This window comes from Anastrepha ludens, chromosome 6, assembly GCF_028408465.1.
Source record: "Anastrepha ludens isolate Willacy chromosome 6, idAnaLude1.1, whole genome shotgun sequence".
NCBI lineage: Eukaryota > Metazoa > Arthropoda > Insecta > Diptera > Tephritidae > Anastrepha > Anastrepha ludens.
Genome location: NC_071502.1, coordinates 57710058 through 57729386, shown reverse-complemented (window position 1 = coordinate 57729386; position 19329 = coordinate 57710058). Strand labels below are relative to the sequence as shown.

The following is a 19329-nucleotide window of genomic DNA, read 5'->3' as shown; positions in this document are numbered from 1 at the left end:
ACACTGGGATTTGCACTATTGACATATGACTGCCAGCTGCGGAGGTCCGCCTAAGGATTTTCTTTAGAAGCTGTAAAGATTAGGAAGATACCATACCAGTTCAACATTTCCTGTGCGAATGCTCCGCACTGCGAAGAATGCGCTTCAGATTTCCCGCAAAGCACTTTGTAAATCTCTTTATGAAACTTTAAACGATTACTGAGTATAGACTAAACTATTAATAGGAGAAAATAAGAAGAAATCTGATGAATGGTGTTTTTTTTAAATTACCAAAAAATTTTTTTGTTTTCAAAATTTTTAACAGAAAAATAATAACAATTTTATTAATAATTTTGTTAAATTTTTTTTAATTTTTAACAAAATAATATTGATTGTTTCTGAAATGATTTTGTCTGAAAAGTGTAAGAAAGATTTTTTTTATCTCAAATAATCTTTTTTAAAAAGTGTATTTTATGTTAATTGTTTGTATTAATGTTGAGAAGAACAGAAATACAAAGTGGCACAAAATAAATCATTAAATTTTTTTAATAACTTTTTTACTAAATAAAAAAAAAGGATTTTGAATCTTTATCTTTTATGATGTTTTTTACAAATTACCAAACATATACATACTATATATTTTTTTCTAAATTTTTAACAGAAAAATAAAATTATTTAAAAAAATTAAAAAAAAAACATAATTGGTTAAACATTTGTTTTTAACAAAATAATACAATTTTTCCCCCAAATAAATTTGTCTAAAAAAGATTTTTTCTGAAATTTCAAATTCAAAAATTCAAATAATTTTTTTTAAGTTTATTTTATTTATGTTAAAGAAAACAAAAAATAGTTTGTAATAATGTTAAAAAGAACCGAGAAAATAAAGTGGCACAAAATTAATCATTCAATTTTTTTAAAATAATTTTTTCACTCAATAAAAAAATGCTTTTAAATCTTTTAACCTTTAGGCGCTCCATTGTTTGTTTGTAAACTTCGGCTGTCTAGTTCACAAGTTTCAAATATGGTATGATTGACTTATGACGCCATTTGCAAAAGTTATGAATTTTCCAATGGGATGATTAATTTTGCGCCACCTTCTATTTCACCACAAAAAGCCATATACCAAGCTTTTAAATAAATCTCACAATGATTCGACCCTTTTCAAAAATATAATTTTTCAGTTTTTTGTTTTTTGATTTTCTGAAGCCTACAAATAAAATAATTTTTACAAGAATTGACGACAATGTGCGAAATACTTGGAGAACTCGGCATGAATTCGCTCAGTAGCACTAATTGGGCAAAAGCTGTGTGGAAATATTGAGTGGTTACCGAGATATAGGTATATGTATGTAGGTATATGCTCTAAATTTTAAACTCTTTTATGCAAGTCATTTAACATTTTTTTCTTTAGTTTTCTTATACATATTTTTTTGTAATTATGAAATCCTGAAATCCTCCCTTTAAATGATACCTAACTTTTTATAGAGAGAAAAAAATCATGATTGAATTTTCATTTGGACTACCTCTGCTTGGAAAACTCTATATTTAGAGCTCTGTAAAGAGGGTAGATAGTCAAGCAGTGAAGGAGAAAAGTATCAAAGAAAGAGATAGGAAAAAATAGAGACAGGGATAGATATAGTTAGTCCTGTGAGAATTTTCCAGATTCTTTAGCAAATCTGTAAATATCCTCCAGTTTTAGAGAACGAATATTACTCATTCTCAATACATCGGAACCCAAAACGCGTAGCCGTGCTCTAGTAAAGGGAGGGCACTCACAGAGAAAGTGCTCAGTGCCATCCGTCTCCTCCAAGCAAGACAGGCACATTGGGTCCTGAATGATACCAATTGTGGTCATATGCTGACCCCACGTGTGTCCTTTAATAATACCGACCATCAACCGAACGTCTTTCCTTCCAAGTTTTAGTAGAAAGTTTGACAGTTTTCTGTTCGGACTTATCACAAAACACTTTGCAGTTCTGCAGCGTTCTAGACCGGACCATCACTCTTTATGTAAATTGCATACATAATCGCTGATCCAATTCATAATTCCTGCGAAACTGATTCTGATAATTGGCTCTAGCCCTTGTGGGGGAACCCCTGATCCACGGTTGGCCAATTCATCGGCAATTTCGTTTCCTTGTACACCGGAGTGTCCTGGAACCCATATAAGTACAAGCCTGTTCTGTCTTGCGATGGAATTAAGCTTCTTCTTACATTCTCGAAGGGCCTTTAGCGAAGCCTGACTGTCACTGAAAACTCCAATCTGTTGCCCGCTCCATCTCCTCTCTATTATCCATTCAGGTATTTTTAGAATGGCAAAAATTTCCGCTTGGAAAACAGTTGCCATTTCCAACATGGTTTGATAAGTGCATATCCATAGGACCACAGCAGGTTTCAGACACAGGTTTCACCAAAGGCAGTGAAACGTGTGTCTCCCAAGTCAGCTTCTCGTCCAAAATTACTCCTAGATATTTAACTTCGTCCAAAAGACCAAGTGTCACATCTTTCAGTGTTGGAAGCCTGAGTCCATCCAATTTCCGTTTTCTCGTAAACAAGACTATGGTGGTTTTGTTCGGACTAACGGAAAGACTTTGTCTCATGCACCAGTTATCGATTTTGTGCAGAATCTCTGCACTCTGCCTCCTTAGGGATTTATCCGATGGTAGCGCACAGACATCGTCAGCAAATAGTAAAGAGTCTACGACTAAGCACCACATGATTAGTTCGTCACTGTGCTCACCAGCGGTTAACAGCCTCTCAGAGAGCTTGGAATATATCCATTTTACAATGGTTTGATTAACTCCGTGTCGTTCGGCAAAAGAACATATTGAGCAGAAAGTGGCATTATCAAAAGCCCCTCAATGTCCACGAACACGCCCATTGTGTATACGTCAGCTTCCAGACCGGCTTCAATCTTGCTAACCAGATCGTGTAAGGCTGATTCACATGATTTTCCACTCTGTTAAGTGTGTTGATTTCTACTAAGTGGGCTTCTCGGCAATACCCCCACTCGAATATGTTTCGCCACCACTAGTTCTAGAAAATATCTTACAATAGAGTACATTTTTAAAACAATTCTGCAGTTTCCATACAAACAATAATCGAAACCAAACTCTTTAGGACAATATTTTAGAGCCTTTCGGTTAAATTCAAAGTCCACTTCAGCAGCTGAGCTACAAATAAGTTGCGCATTTGAAGCTATGAAGCACAATTCATAAACGCCTTCAAATATGCCAACAAATGAGAAGAAACCTTGCTTTCATGCATATGGTTTACGTACCTATGTGTTTCACACAAGAAACTCGCTATGTTGTATTTGTGAGAACTTTAGGTGTAGATTGAAGCGCTCAAAGTACACATTCATATTTGTATATGTAAGCCCACATTTGCAGGTGTGAATGACCGGCTAGAGTACGCAGCTTAAGTAAAAGCAACAACGGCAATAAGAATCGTGTGTACACGCAATTGTTGCCATTTATGGATGTAGAAATAAGCTAACGGACGACGCGAACAATATACGAGTATGTCAAATTACAGGTGGTCGAAAAAGAGGTGACATAAATATGTACTATACTACACATAAAAATTCAGACAAGTGGTAAGCTTGCATTTAGAAGATAATAGGGTCAGAGCTGGCACAAGATTCAATAGGTAGACCACTTTTTAGTGCTATAAACATATAATTACATGGGTGGCTACCGAAATCTAATAGGTTGGTGGGTGCTTACCGTTAGACAGGTTTCGGATTCAAGGCTTACTGTTGACATGAAAGATGAAATTGTAAAAAAAATGTTGCTAATAATGGTTGCCTCTCGTTTAATCGTGTAGGTCTCTCCAGAAGGAGAAAAAATCGATCTGCAATAAAATCCGAATCTTGCCAATGTAGTGGCAGGCCCTTCACATCGAAAACTGATAAAAACATCAACAAAATTAAAAAAAAATTGATCAACAACCGCGAATTAACCATCAGAGAGTTCGTAGAGAACTTGAACATTGCTTACACTGCGTTACAAAAACGAACTGTTTTTCTGTCCTATGAACCAAATATACTTTTTCGGAAAGGGGATAAAAAATAAAAATACACGTGTATCGCCGATTTTCATGTACACGTCAGAATTTTTTTTTTATGTATAAAATATAGAGCTCGTAGTCCGCCTGTGTGAAAAACTTTGGATAAATTTTTAACCCTTTTTCCGTGATCCAATCGCGCTGAATTTCTGCAGGCACACTCGTGGAAATGTTTTTATTATATAAAATAAAAAAAAAATTTATCGATTCTCAGATTTTCTTGAATTTTTTTTTTCTAAAAAAAAAAAATTTGTTCTAAATTTTCGGCATAACTTGAAGGGACTCCAAATTTTTAAACAACTTATTAACCTTTAATTTATTGTTTCATACAACATACTCTGTGCCGTTTGTGTGTTTGTTACAGTTCCGGAAGTTCCGATCATCTGACAGTTGCGCTACAAGAAGACGTATAATTTGACAATTGTTTTAAGTTCTGTTGCGCGAAAACGTCTTTCTGTATATTTCATCTTACGAAAAATGCACTGCCCGACTCGAAATAACTTTTGTTACGTTTGTGGCTTTTTCGCACCAAGTAAAAATTTTAAAAATATTACGAAAACAGTGGTTAATTCGTTTCAGAAAATGTTCAAGACTGCTTATGTTCCTTACTTGAGGTATACTCCGGAAGTCGTGTGCGACTATTGCTATAGAAATTTATGCAAGTTTACTGATGGAAGGTCAACAATAAAGTACTCTGTACCAACAATTTGGCTACCAGTGAACTGTGCTACTTTTGCGTAATTTTACTCAAACTAAAGGGTACCAATACTTCGCCGCAACAAAAATTCGCTACGCTCATGTAGAATCGGTTATTCCAGCGGTTCTGTACTCACCAGAAGAACGTATAGCGGAGTGAAATACCTTTCTTCTGATACCCTTATCGGCATATCTCATGCAATTTTTTTTAAATTTCGAACAGGTGGCAACCCTGTGAAACATTGTCAGTAGCAACACCTAGGTGAAAAGTCTAGAAATGTGATATACTATCTGTGTGCCCAATTTCATTCAAATCCGTTAAGCTAATCCTGAGATCGTGTGGCTATACGGATATGCATACAAGAATTGCTCGTTTAAAGTTATAAAATACAAAAAAAAAATGTGACGTGTACATGAAAATCGCCGATACACGTGTATTTTTATTTTTTATCCCCTTTCCGAAAAAGTATATTTGGTTCATAGGTCCAAGACTTAAGTTTGCGCCATTTCGTGTAAAATAGGGAACGTGTTGATCCAACATTCATCAAACGCATCATTACTAGAGACGAGACGTGGGTTTATGATTACGAGACTTAATCGAGACATCAGTCGAGTGAGAGAAGAGCTACGAATAAACCAAAATCACGTCGGTTTCAGCCAAAAAAGAAAGCTCACAGTTTTTACGGATTACCTCGGGCATTATGAGACGTTTACGTGAAGCAATTCGCCGCAAAGGAAGGACTGGTGGGAAAACAACTAGTGGATTTTGCACAATGATAACACACGTCGTACAGTGCCATCATTATCCGTGAATTTTTGAGCAAAAACTAAACGAATAGCATCTAACAGCCATCGAGTTTACCTGATATGGCTTACTGGGATTTCTTTCTATTTGAGTGAGCGCAAAAACCAGTACGGCGAACCACATCGGCGTTTTGGCAGACGAAAGGAAGTGAAAATCGAGGAAAGCTCTGATGGCTATATCGAAAATAGAGTTTCAAAGATTTGGAATGTTGCAGTTGATGGGGGGTACTTTGAAGGCGACAATATCGCTTTGGCGGTATAAATTTGTATATCGAATTGTCTGAATTTATTCCGGGAACTTTTTGATCAAAGTGTATTATGTTTGAATCGTTACTTTGAGTAAAACCCCAAAACCGACACCAAATTCGCAATCAGCGAACTCAAAAGCCTTAAAGTGCCAAATTTCGTGAAAATCACATAATTTTTCTTCTAGGTATACCCTCTTGGGTGTTTGACCGAGTTTCTCCTCATATTTGTGATGTGCGTCTTGATGTTGTTGCACAAATGGAGGAACCTAAAGATTTAAGCCTACTCTGAATGGCAGATATTTTTTTATTAGAAGCGTTTTTTGTCAAAAAAATTTCGGGAATGTATGTCTAAATTTTTCTTCCTGGAATGTGGGTGCAACTGTACTCAATAGTATTGCAGAATTTGAGAGAGATCTGTCAATTAGCTTGTTTTTGGCATTTAATTATATCAGTCAACCGCAGGTGTGCTCTGCGATTTTCACTATGGATAAAAATTTCGAACAAAGAATTTGTCTTAAATTTTGTGTTTTGAACGGGATTTCGAGTGTCGAATCGTTGAAAATGAAAGCCTATGGCTAGTGTGTCTTATCAAAAACACGGGTCTACTAGTGGTATAAAGCTTTTGCAGAGGGTCGAGATCTGATTGCCCATCAACGTATTCAACGGAAGAAAACGTCAACAAAGTCAAGAAAATGGTGCTGGAAAACCATCATTTAAGTTTGAGGAAGGTAGCTCAATTCGCAACACCATCAATTGGGTATGAGGCGCGTGGCTGCTCGCCTCGTTCCAATAGAGTCGAATTTCTTGAAAAAAATTCATCGGAAGAAGGTGGCTGAAGACATGATTGAGCAAGTGAAATCGGGCCCAATGTTTATCCAGCGCATCATAACAGGTGGTGAGACGTGAGTAGATGAGTTTGACATGCAAACCAGTCAACAGGTGACTCAATGAGGATATCCACATGAGCCGAAACACAAAAAACAACGTCAAAGTCGGTCAAAAGTTGAAGTCATGCTACTCGTTTTCTTTGATTTTTGATTATCATGGTGTTGTGCACTCGGAACTCATTCCAAATGGTTCTACGGTAAATAAAGAATATTATTTGGAAGTTATGCAACGTTTGAGCGAGAATGTGCGTAGGAAACGGCCCAATTTGTGCAAAGAAAACTCATAGATCTTGCACTATGATAACGCACCGTCTCACAAGACTCATATTGTGAACACTTTTTTGATACAAAAAACTCGACAAATATCATCGACTGTTACTTTTTCCTTTTCCCAAAACTTAAGTTGGACGCCGCTTTGAGTCGATAGAGGCCATTAAGAAGAATTCGCTGAAGGAGCTGAAGAAGATCTCGGCAAACGCGTTAAAAAAGTGCTTTGCTGACTGGACTAATCGTTGGCATATGTGCATTGCTTCGGATAGAGCCTATTTTGATGGTGACGAAATAAATTTTGTTGATTAAACAATTATTTTGCGCTTTATTGAACAATTCACGGTACTTTTTTGACAGAATACACTCGCAGGTTTGCCATTGCCTGCCGAAGGGCGACCGCTATTAGAAAAAAATCTTTCTTCATTTTGGTGTTTTGCCGAGATTCAAACCTACGTACCCCGAATGGTAGTCATGCAGCAAACCCATTCGGTAACGGCCTTTTTAGGTTTCAAAAACTGCTCCACTAAGCAATTTACCTTACAGCGATTGTGCACGCTAATAGCACTTTTTTGAGGAAACATTTTCTCTTTGTTTTCAAAAACTTAATAGTATTGAAAATAATCAAGAATTTTTTTATTAGTGTGTGGTGATAGTAAACTTTTCAAAGTTTTAAAGCAAAAAGAGGTTGTCTGTAAAGTCGGTTTACTGACGATAGTTTAACGTGACAACATCGTAAGAAAATATTGATGGAATGGTTGCAATTTTCAAAACAAAATTTTAATTTTATTTGTTTGATAGATATTTTGTATGGATATAGAGGAGGGGGTAAATGGAATTGCAATGGAATAGGTCAAGTTATCGTACATTTACACAAACGTGAAAAATGACGAAACATTTATCAAATTCATGAAAGATATCTTCAATTTCGATTGTGCATCAGACGTTAATAAGTCAACAACACTAAGAGGCAACATCATCGTTTGCCTTTTTCAAGACACATTTCACTCGAAACACCCCCTTTCATTTCCTACTTTTCCTATCATCTTCCTATTCTCAACAGGGAAATGGTTCATTACCATGCACACAGGAAGATCATATGTATGTATGCCTTCTTCAAATACAAATATGTGAATTTATATACATATGCGCATATACATACATATATAATATATGCTCACTCAAGTAGGAGAGAGCCAGATGTGGAACGTTACCGAACGCGGGGGCCGATTGTGCTCTGTGTCGTTCGTTCCGCGCTTTCGCTTGCAGTTCAAGCAAGGTAACGACGTTTGAGCAAGATAACGACGAATGAGCACGATAACGACGATTGAGCAAGATAACGACACATTTTTTCGTGCATGTAGCCGGCTAAATTGAATTATAAGACGTTATCACATCAAAAAAGAACTCCAATCGGCTGAGAAGTTTTGATTTGTTGCTGTTTGAAATGTAAATTTATGCAAATTATTATGAAAAGAACTTTCAGAAGACATAAGCTTCAAAATAGAAAAAACCCTGTGCAAATCGAATGAAAATGAAGTCCCAAATTGAATCAGCTTACAAAAATTTCTAGTTCGGACTAAGTAAGCAAGTGAGCAGTAAAACCCTCTCTCGACGAATCCTACGAGCAGCATTCCCAAGTTATACAAATCAAATGGTCTGCTTAGGGAAAATTTCGACTGTAGCGGTAATCGTACAAAAAAATTGCTTTGGTCGTAGATAAATAAATTTATTCTCATTTCATGTGGCACTTGCTTACTAGTCATTCAACACGCTTGTGTGCAAATAACAATCATTTTTACATTAATTTTAAAGCTGAAAGCCTCTGTAGCTAGTGCTTTTCTCTAAAATATTGTTAAGTATTAATTGTATTACTATTTTTCACTTAATTATAATTTTATCGCACGTCACTGTAAATTTCACTATACATTTTTTTTTTCTTTGTAAACTATTTTTTCGACATATCCCGTTGAAATAAATTTCGCAAGAAAATATTGATTTCGTATCGAAAAAGATAAACTCAAAATAGATGAGTAAATTTTAATTTCACACACATACGGTCACACATATGTACATATGTACAAATAATATTGAGATACGCCCAAACAAAAGCGAGTGTACAAGTAAAATGTTTACATAGCAGCACGTGCTTACCTTCTAGGAAAACTAAGTAGTACCGAAATGATGAAATACAGTCATGACTAATTCACCGTTTTTTCCTTTTCTATATATACTTGTATATGTAACTAAGTAGATAGTGAATTTTACACTGCTATGCTCTAGGTGGCTGCCGTAGACGAGTTATTTATATGTGACAACCATTCGGTGAGTCCGGTTTCGAAACCCATGGTGGAAATGACATGAAAGAGCTTCTCATAATTTCAGTATTGTCTTCAGAGCGGACATAAACAGTAGGTTCATCCATTTGTAGGACAAAATCTATGCGCACCCCACAAATTGGAGGAGGTGGCCAATTTTTTCTATGGCCAAAACAGGGACACTCATAGAAAACCTTTTTTCTAATAGCGATCGAACCTCGGCGGGTAATGGCAGACCTCCAAGTGTATTTCTGCCATAAAAAACTCCTCATCAAAAACCAGTTGGAACAGCATCAAGACGCACACCACAAATAAGAGCTGGAGCTCGGTCAAACACCCCAAAAGGGTGTAAGCGCCAACTATATATTTATATATACACTTGGGAAGGGAAATTTAAAGAGCAGATTAAATATTATCGACCAGTAAATATTTTATACGAACTATACGGAAAAGTAGATTTTTCCCATTAGAATAATGGTAAAAACAAAAAACATAGAAACAATTAAAACTAGATTACTGATTTTTTTGGCCATAGAACCAATTTAGAGGTAGTATAAAAAAAGTTTTCATTATTTACTCTTTATTTATTATATTATATATCTATATTTTTTTTAACCTAAATTATATTACAACAAAAGCCATATCACACAAAGTTTTAAAAAATTCAGCAGATTTTGATCAAATTTCTAACTTTTTAGTTAGAATTTTTGAAAAAAATCCGGGTTACGCTGTTTTATAGCCCATGCAGTTCTATTATTGAAATTGAAATTTGAATAGGTCGAGCCAAGGAGCACCCATTGTGTTTAGAGCTCTAGAAAGAGGGTAGATAGTCAAGGAGGAAAGGAGAAAAGTATCAGAGAAAGAGATAGGAAAGAATACAGGCAGATACAAAGGTAGTTCGTCCAGGGAGAATTTTCCAGATGTTTTGGCAAATCTGTAAATAGCCTCCAGTTTTAGAGAACGAATATTACTCATTCTCAATACATCGGAACCCAAAACTCGTAGCCGTGCTCTAGCAAAGACAGGACACTCACAAAGAAAGTGCTCAGTGCTATCCGTCTCCTCCAAGCAAGACAGGCATATCGCGTCCTCAATGATTCCAATGGTGGTCATGTGCTGACCCCATGGGTTGTGTCCTTTAATAATACCGACCATCAACCGAATGTCTTCCCTTCGAAGTTTTAGTAGAAAATTTGACAGTTTTTTCTTCGGACTTGTCTCAAAACACTTTGCAGTTCTGCAGCGTTGTAGACCGGACCATCGCTATTTATGTAGATTGAATACATAAACGCTGATCCAATTCATGATTCCTGCGGAACTTATTCCAATTATTGGCTCTGGCCCTTGTGGGTAACCGCTGATCCACGGTTGGCCAATTCATCGGCAATTTCGTTTCCTTGAACACCGGAGTGTCCTGGAACCCATATAATTACAAGCCTGTTCTGTATTGCGACAGAATTAAGCTTCTTCTTACATTCTTGAATAATCTTTGAGGTTTACTTAGCGTTCTCCAGGACCTTCAGTGCAGCCTGGCTGCACTAAAAACTCCAATCTGTTTCTAGCTCCATCTTCTCTCGATTATCAATTCGGTTACTTTCAGGGTAGCAAAAATTTCTGTTTGGAAAACAGTTACATTACCATTGTTTAATACCATCCGGCTCCAGACCCTTTTTCATTCTTCTCGGTAAAGAAAATATCCGTCAAATCTCCCAATTCTAATATAATATGCTGCAAGTTTAAAGTGACCAAAAATTCGGATTAATTTGTGATAATTTTTTTGTTGACTTTTCTTCAATATAAAAACATTTTGAGCAATCGTTCTACGGAAGAAAATGCATAGCACCGTCCACATTAAAAAAAGTAACCAAACATCAGCGCGAATGTGCATATATTGGCCTTGGAAGTGTATATCGCCCTCTCCAGCATACCTGCATAGTTCGGAACTAGTACTAAATAGGACAGATGACAACTAGTTTAATCATCATCAGTTTTTCACCACTTTTGAATTAGAGAAATTATATCTATTAGTAGCAAAACTATTAGGCTATCGAAAAAGATCCGAATTAATGAAATCGAGTTTCGTTTCACAAGCGGTTTTCCCTGCGGGGTTCATAACCTCTGTCGATTGTGTGGCAAGAAGATGAATTGCAGACGTAGCTGAATTTTAATAGTTTGTTTTTATTTGCTTTGTACAAGTACATACATACATACATACATATATAGCACAATTTCTGTTAATTTTTTTTTTGTTCTTTATAGCTGTGACGGCTCCTTTGTCGCTGGCTTCGGCGGGCGTGTTAGCGCATTTTTCATATTTTCCATTTTCATTATAGAAATGTAAGCTCATATACAAGAGTTTTCGTGTTTGTGTGTACGCAATATAAATTTTTCGCCCAATCGCCGAATTTCGCAAATAAAGTAAAACTCATCGAAAAAATAAGCGAAAAGCAACGCTTATCTTTACGTGTCGCCGTTAAGGGCAGTTTGTTTTCTTCGTTGCAAAAATGTATCTATAAGATACATACATATGATAGATATCTACAGCTACACGCACATGCTCATACTCTACCAACGCAAACTTGCAAACTGTACAAAAATAATAATACAAATGAAAATGCAAACTGCTGCAAGCAAAAAGTTGCTGGTCGAAAGCGCTCGCTTGCTAGCTGGTTGTCAAGAGTTGCTTCGCTACTTGTCATGGAAAAATTCTGCGCCAAAAGTACAGCAGTAATAAGAACAACAATAACACAGGCATAATTATAATGGGGAAAAATAATAAGAATAAAATTGCAACAAATGCCAAGCGAAGTCGTCGTCACACAGGAAACTAAATAATGGCGGTGACGGTGGCGGCAACGGCAGCAGCAGCAACAGCAGTCGCGGAATTTTGGAATTGTAAGAAAGGGAGGAATTGCACGCAGCCAGTTTTTATAATAAAGTACTGCATTCTCAGTAAATGCCCAGGTGCAAGTGTATGTGTGTATGCACTCGTTTTTACGTGTACGAGTATGTTTGTATGTATGTGTTTGTTGTCCTCGGAGCTCAATGCAAACTTTTGCAAACTGGCACCTTAATCCTTCGTTATTCGCCACAAGTAGAGAACTTTTAAAAGGCAACAACAAAGGCATGAAGCGTAGGCAACAATAGCGAGTGCGCAGCAATAAAAAAAGAAAAGAAAAAAAAAACAATAATCGCAACTACTGCATTAATCAAAAAAGCAACAGCAAAAATACGGACACAAACAAGCCCATGGAGCACAAAAACAGAAAACAAAACAGCAAAAGCAAAAGCAGTTAAGTAAATGGAAAGCAAACAATCCTACCAACCAGCCATCCAACCAACCAACCAACCAACCGTCCCACCACCCAGCCACTTGTTTGCGGACAAGAGCTGGCTGAGATTGAACGCTGCTGGGAATTTGAGAATGTGTTTGTTGGCGTACCACTTGAGTGGTTTGTTGTTGCTTTTGATACCGAATACCGATCAATCACAACACTCACGCAACTATTCAGCTGTAGACTTTTTCTTCTCGAATTCTGGCCTATTTGGGGCTGCTGAGGCTGCTAAGGCTATTCGTACTATCGTACTACATACATACATACACACGTACAGCCATGCTTACTAAAACTTGTATGAAACATTGTTATGCCCCTCTCACCATCCCTGGCGTACCGTTTCGATTGTTAATCAAACAAATTTGCCGATTTTAAACTCTTTGAACTTGCCTTGAAGCAACTGGAAGAGTGCCGAAATTCACACCTACGCACACATCTACATATATTTATACAGTACTATTACTTATGTTCACTTGCTCGCTAACTAACGAACATAACTGTTTCAAACACTAAAGCAACAACATCTTTCGGTGCACCATCAGAAAAGCCTTAATTCCACCAGGTATAGCATCCACCACATTCTGCAGTACATAGTTCGGTCGGCTTAGTTAGAGAATGCTTCAAAAGTAGCAGTAGAATGAATTTCAATATAATATTTATTCAGACAGAGAGTGCGTATGTGCAGTGGCTCACAGCTTATTTCATGCAGTTTCAGTTTATGAATTAAATTATTGCAGAATGAAAAATTGTCGCAATTTAAAAAAAAATGTTATGTAAATATTTAGTTAAATGATTTGTTGGCATAATGAGAAGAGCAGAATTCGTGGAAATATAGTTCCACTCACAGCTTATTTTATGCAAGCATTTCTTTATGTTGTGGCGGCGGCTAGTCCATAGGTTAACGGTATTTTGAATTTCTAGTTTATGTAACTAGTGCACAGTGATGTGCCCCAAATAAAATTTTTGACGAACATGATGAGCGTTTAATTGTTCGAAAAATAAAAGAAAACCCTATGCTATCGGCTCCAAAACTGCTAAACGAAATTCAACAGGAAGTGGGCAAATGATGTCATCGAAACAGTGCAAAGGGTACTAGGTGAAAGGGACTTTAATGGTCGAGTAGCACGAAAGAAGCCATTCATAATTAAAAAAAAAATCAATTGAGCCGAGTTGCCTTCGACAGAGAGCTCGAAATTAAAGATTTTGATTTCTGGAAAACGGTAATATTTTCTGACGAGCCCAAATTCAACCTATTCGGCTCAGATAGAATGCCTTATTTCTGGCGGAAACCTAATACAGAGCACCACAAAAGCAACAAAACCGACTGTGAAACATGGTGGCGGCAGTGTAATGGCATGGGCATGTATGCCAGCAGCCGGAGTAGGAAATTTAGTGTTTGTCGATGGTATTATGGACAAAACAATGTACCTCAATATTCCCAAAGATAATCTATTCCAAAGTGCTGCGAAACTTGCAATACCTCAAGATTTCCGTTTCTACTAGGACAATGACCCTAAACATAAGGCGGCAATCGTGCAGACATGGCTCATATGGAACTGTCCACATTTAATGCAACCACCGGCTCAATCACCTGACTTGAACGTCATCGAGAATTTATGGTCATTACTGGAAACAAAAATCCGCACACATCACATAAGCAATAAAGATCAGATAAAAACCGTAATCTTGGGGGAGTGGAAAAAAGTCGGACCGGAAGTAACGAAATAACGCTATTGGAGTCAATGCCAGAAAGGCTAAAAGCTGTTAATAAAGCCAAAGGGTACCACACAAAGTACTGAATCATTATTAAATTATTAGTTTAACTTAAATTTAAGAAAAAATGTATACTGCGTGAAATAAGCTGTGACATAAAATTTTGAACTGTTCTGTGGTTTTTTTTTCTACATTTCTTATTTAAAGCTTAAATAAATATATGAAGTACCTTTTTTATGCTGCAATTGCGTATAAACTATTTGATATTTAAATTTTTTTCAGAAAAAGTTTTAGCTTTCAAAATACAGCACTCGAAATTTTAGTAGTTCTCCTACATGAAATAAGCTGTGAGCCACTGTATACAGGTGTGCACCAAAACCAGTGCGCACCGAGTGTGCTTGTGTGAGGCCCAACGTTCATTAATACAAAGTCTGTAATTACTATTGAAGGTGGGTTCAAATTTACACATTTGGAATAATGAACTTTTTTTTTGTTGTAAATAAGTCTAGCTATTACAGTAAAATGTTAAAAATTTAATCACAGCCCCGATCTCGGAATTTGGGGATTACAGTTAGTTTAGGCTTAAATAGTTGCCCAAAAGTGGGCACGCATGGGCGAAGAAACCAAATTCGTCCTTTGTGATACCATTGCACAGGAAGTAGGGTGGATGCATCTATTGAACGGAAGGAGAAGGGGGGAGGATTACAGTAAAATGTTAAACATTTACCATCAGCATCAAAATAATGTGTACAACTCATATTGATAAGTTCTGACTTTTTATTTATTTATTTGTAATTTAAATTGTTTTTTTATTTTATTTTTTTATTTTAATATATTTTTTTATTTTATTTTTTTATTTTTGTTATTCAACCATAGTTCATACTACAGCAAGAACCATATAAAACAAAGTTTGAAATATTGCATACAATTTTTTAAAATTCGGCAAATTTTCATCAAAATTTCAAATTTTTACTCAGAATTTTTAGAAAATTTTTGGGTAAGTATTTTTATACAATAGATAATTGAATTTCGGGGTAATAAAGAGCAAGTTTCAAGTAGATCACTGATTTTTTCTTCTTCGATATAAAAAAAATTTGGAATAGGCGTTAAATGGAGAAAATGCACAAACCTGCGTAGGATCAAGAACTTACTATCATAAGAAATCAACGATCATACCTAATTTAACGACTTGGTTTTTATACCGAAATGGGACCCTAGTACGAATTAATAATTGCGAATGCGTGAATTGACAAGTTTAGAAGCTCTTAATAGATCAGGAGTAGCTAATGTAAGGATAGTTTTCCAGTTTTTTATGCATAACTTTCAATAGGTATACCAGTCTAACCAGCTGTTGAAGTAAAGACATGAATTTGAAATTTCTGTTCACTAAACTATGGATTTTCTATGATCATGCCAAGACCAACTTGGTCTTAGTTCACAACTCATAGTAATTTACGTCGAAAATTCAAAGTTCTCTACGTCGACCTTACAGGCTACCTCGCCTATATTAAAGAACGCTTAATATTTTCTTTACGAAGCAATACAAAGAATCGATTTATGTCTACGTTCACTCTCTTATGCAGCTACTACCGCTGCCAAAGCAAGCGTGAACGGGAAGCTGAATTTGTCGATTTGCCGCCCTTTTTAACACGTTCACGCCGGCGCTGTTATTCATGGTCTTCGCTCACAGACGGCAATGTTTACATCTTTTCGCTCTATCGGACGGGAGCGATTGCAGGTCATAAAACGAAATTTGTTTGTAAGGGTAGTCGTTTATGTCATCTCATCTCATAGGTACCGTCTAATAAAGTACCATTGGTGGTACGCGCTGCCAGATGACGCAATCTTGTGCGGGCCACCAGTGGTACGCGCCGCCCCATGAAGCAGACTTGTGCGGGCCACCGGTGGTACGCGCCGGCGTGAACGTGTTAATCACTCGATCTTTTCCCGTTTATTACTTGCAGGATTTTGAGGAACGATCATAGCTGATTGTTTGGACAACTTCGCTATATTGCATAGCATACAAAAGGAGCCATTATTATCTAGACGGAAACGTGCAGCGCAATTCGCCATCATCCCTTCCTTCAAAAAACGTTGACCAAAGATTTGACGTTATTTGGGTTAAAAATTAACTGATGCCAGCCGATCGCCAAACTCAAGGCTATGTGGCGTACAGTGGAGGTTGTGTCAGCTGAATAACGAAATACCTAAAATTGTCGAGGTAATTGATTATGAAGAAAAAGTTTTTTTTGTAATAGGGGTAGGCAATGGCAAACTTCCGAGTGTGTTTCTGGCATGAAAAAGCTCCTTCTAAAAAATAACTGCCCCTCGGAGTCGGCTTGAAACTGTAGGCCACTCTATTTGTGGAATAACATCAAGAAGGAGCTCGGCCAAACACCCAAAAAGGGTGTACGCGTCAATTATGTACGTACATATGTAATTGGTGATGGCCAATGGAGGAGTTGTAAATAAACCAAATATCCGCATTTGGGCAAAGGACAATTGTGATCTTCTCCCAGATACACTACTCCACCCACCAAAAGTGACCATCTGGCGTGCTATTTACACAGAACATGTGTTTGGGCCATAGTTATTTAGAAACGCGTTCACGCGTGTATTGAGCGGAGTTTTAATACCGAAACTGGCTGAGTTGGAATTGAAGAATTTGCGGTGCTAATAAAGCGATGCCACAGCTCAGTTCCCACACAAAGCAGATGTTGGGAAACTCTGTTCTATGCTGCCTGAATTTGCGACTGGAGGATTTTGGTTGGCTCGAGGGATCACCCGAATTGGCAACTTCAAACTACTTTCTGTGGGGTTACCCAAAAGGACCAAAGAAACCTTTACGGAAGTGATGCAAAATGCCAGCTCTGATGACTGCCATTTATCAGCTACTGCAGCGAGATCACCTTTTGGGGATTCGCCTAGAAATATGCACACAAAATTTAAAATAAAAAAGGTTCGTGGGTTGAATTAAACCACTTTATCAAAAACGCGAATCTCAAAAACAAATCAACCAATAGTGCTCAAATTTTTTTATGGTATGGACCACAGTTCACAGTTGTCAAAAAAAAAAAAAAAAAAATACAAAAATCGTGTATCCACATGCAAAAGTCAGCTGGCAATGAAATACAGGATATTTTGATTTAATTCTGATTTCACAGAAGCCATGATAGTCATGGAACAATTTTCACTTCAGTATAAAGGTTGACTGGTTTTTTTTCTTATTTTAGAATAGCCAAACAGTTGGTAGTTGGTATTATAGCAGTCATCGGTCAACTTTGATTTTTATGAAGCTGAATTTACCCCATATTCGGGCGGGTTCAATAATTCACATCCGAGTGAGTTTCATTGAAATTTTCTGGCAACTGCAATGAAATTCACTCGGAAACGTATTAAAGAACCTGCCCGATTATCTTTTGTGATCAAATTTTAATGGGCTCTGGGATGATTAAAAAATCGTTTACAAAAACATTTCCATTGCTGGTCACACAAAAAAGTGTAACAAAGTAAAAGTAACCAGATTTCACAAAAGTAAGCCACGACAATCGAGTCTATGTACGTTAGCGCAGTGCCTCAGATTTATTATAGATATACATATCTACACTTCCAATCATTCCAGAAAAATGTATAAAGGCTTGTTTATACTCTTACAACAACAGATTAAATTAAAAACAAATAAAAAATAAAAAAATTAAATTTTTTTTTCGTGCTTAAATTATCTCAGCTCAAATTGAAGAATTGGACCACCCAAAATTATGGTATACATTCCCAAGAAGCTTTACACATTTAAACAAATCCTCAAACGCGTTAATCATAGCATTTGGGAAAGTATTCCCTTAGTGGCCACTGAGCGCAATAAAAACAAACAAAATTAGAGCATAGGTAAGCACATTCAATAAAAGTGTCTCTCTCGCACATTGAGCGACCGCGATGGTGCCTTTACTTACGAGGGGTGTCAGCGAAGTTGAAGCAATCCCAGAGTTAGTGTCACTAAATCCACAATTTGTGCGAAGACAAATTCAAACGCTATGATATTTCATTATTACTTGCACACTATTTTGGGGGCAGTTTGCATAGAAACGAGTATCTTATGATAACCGTTAAATATGTTTTTCATTGTTTCAGCACCTGTGACGCAAATGTAACCGCTGGATACTAAAATGCACGATTTGGTAAATGCTTGTTTTGTTATAAGTTTAATAATTATTTTTATTGTAGTACTTTTCTAGTTTCTCTCTCTCTCTCTCTCTCTGTCTGCACATATATTTTTATATATATCTTTGTCACTGCCACGATTTGGACCCAAAGCCACCGGCAATAAACAACAACACTGAAAACACTATGCAACACCGCAAAATTCGCACACACACGATTTCTTAAACGACGAACGATTGCACTCTCAGTGGAGTGTTGTTTTTTTTATGGTTTTTACTTTGAACGCTTTTCTTCTCCGAGTGGTGATTATTGGCTGCAAAATGCGGTAATACGGAAAATTCTAATTTTCTTGCTGCTTACGCGCCGAATTACCGAACAAAACTAAATGTGACACGGCCACGAAGAGCAGGCCAGGCCAAATCAGGAGAACGTAGCAACAACGATTGCAACACCAACACCAACAGCAACGGGAATAGCAATAGCAATAGCAATAAAAACAACAAAATAAATGGCAGCAGCAACAAGAAAAGCAGTAACAAGCAACAGTGATGCCAAAAAGTGTTCCAACAACCAAACCACCACCACCAGCTCGCAGCCCCAGCTCCCCACAAGTCAACAGCACCAAGTCGCCCGCTGTCGGCACTGACACAACAGTATACCAAAGCCAGTCAAACCAAGCCAACCCAAGTCGAATGAATATACGAGTACGTACATATCGACTAACACTCACACCAAATCAACCAGTCATGCAGATAGGCGTACAAACAACCCATCACAACAGCAACAAAAGCAACAGCAATCTTCATATATGTATGTATGTATGTATAAACGTACAAAAAGATGAAGAAGTGTAGGC

The 19329-nt window shown here is 37.0% G+C and overlaps 1 protein-coding gene across 9 annotated transcripts in view; it reads right to left on the bottom strand.

Moving 5' to 3' along the window:
- LOC128866418 (uncharacterized) overlaps positions 1-18820 on the bottom strand; it is a 168290-nt gene extending 149470 nt beyond the window's left edge. For 4 of the 9 annotated variants that reach the window (XM_054107131.1, XM_054107130.1, XM_054107128.1 and 1 more), the window contains exon 1: positions 18266-18284. The gene's annotated coding sequence lies outside the window, so the exon portion shown is untranslated. Of the gene's footprint in view, positions 1-18265 lie in introns of all 9 variants that reach the window. The other 5 variants (XM_054107132.1, XM_054107129.1, XM_054107134.1 and 2 more) reach the window with 4 other exon arrangements.
- Positions 18821-19329: the final 509 nt, after the last annotated feature.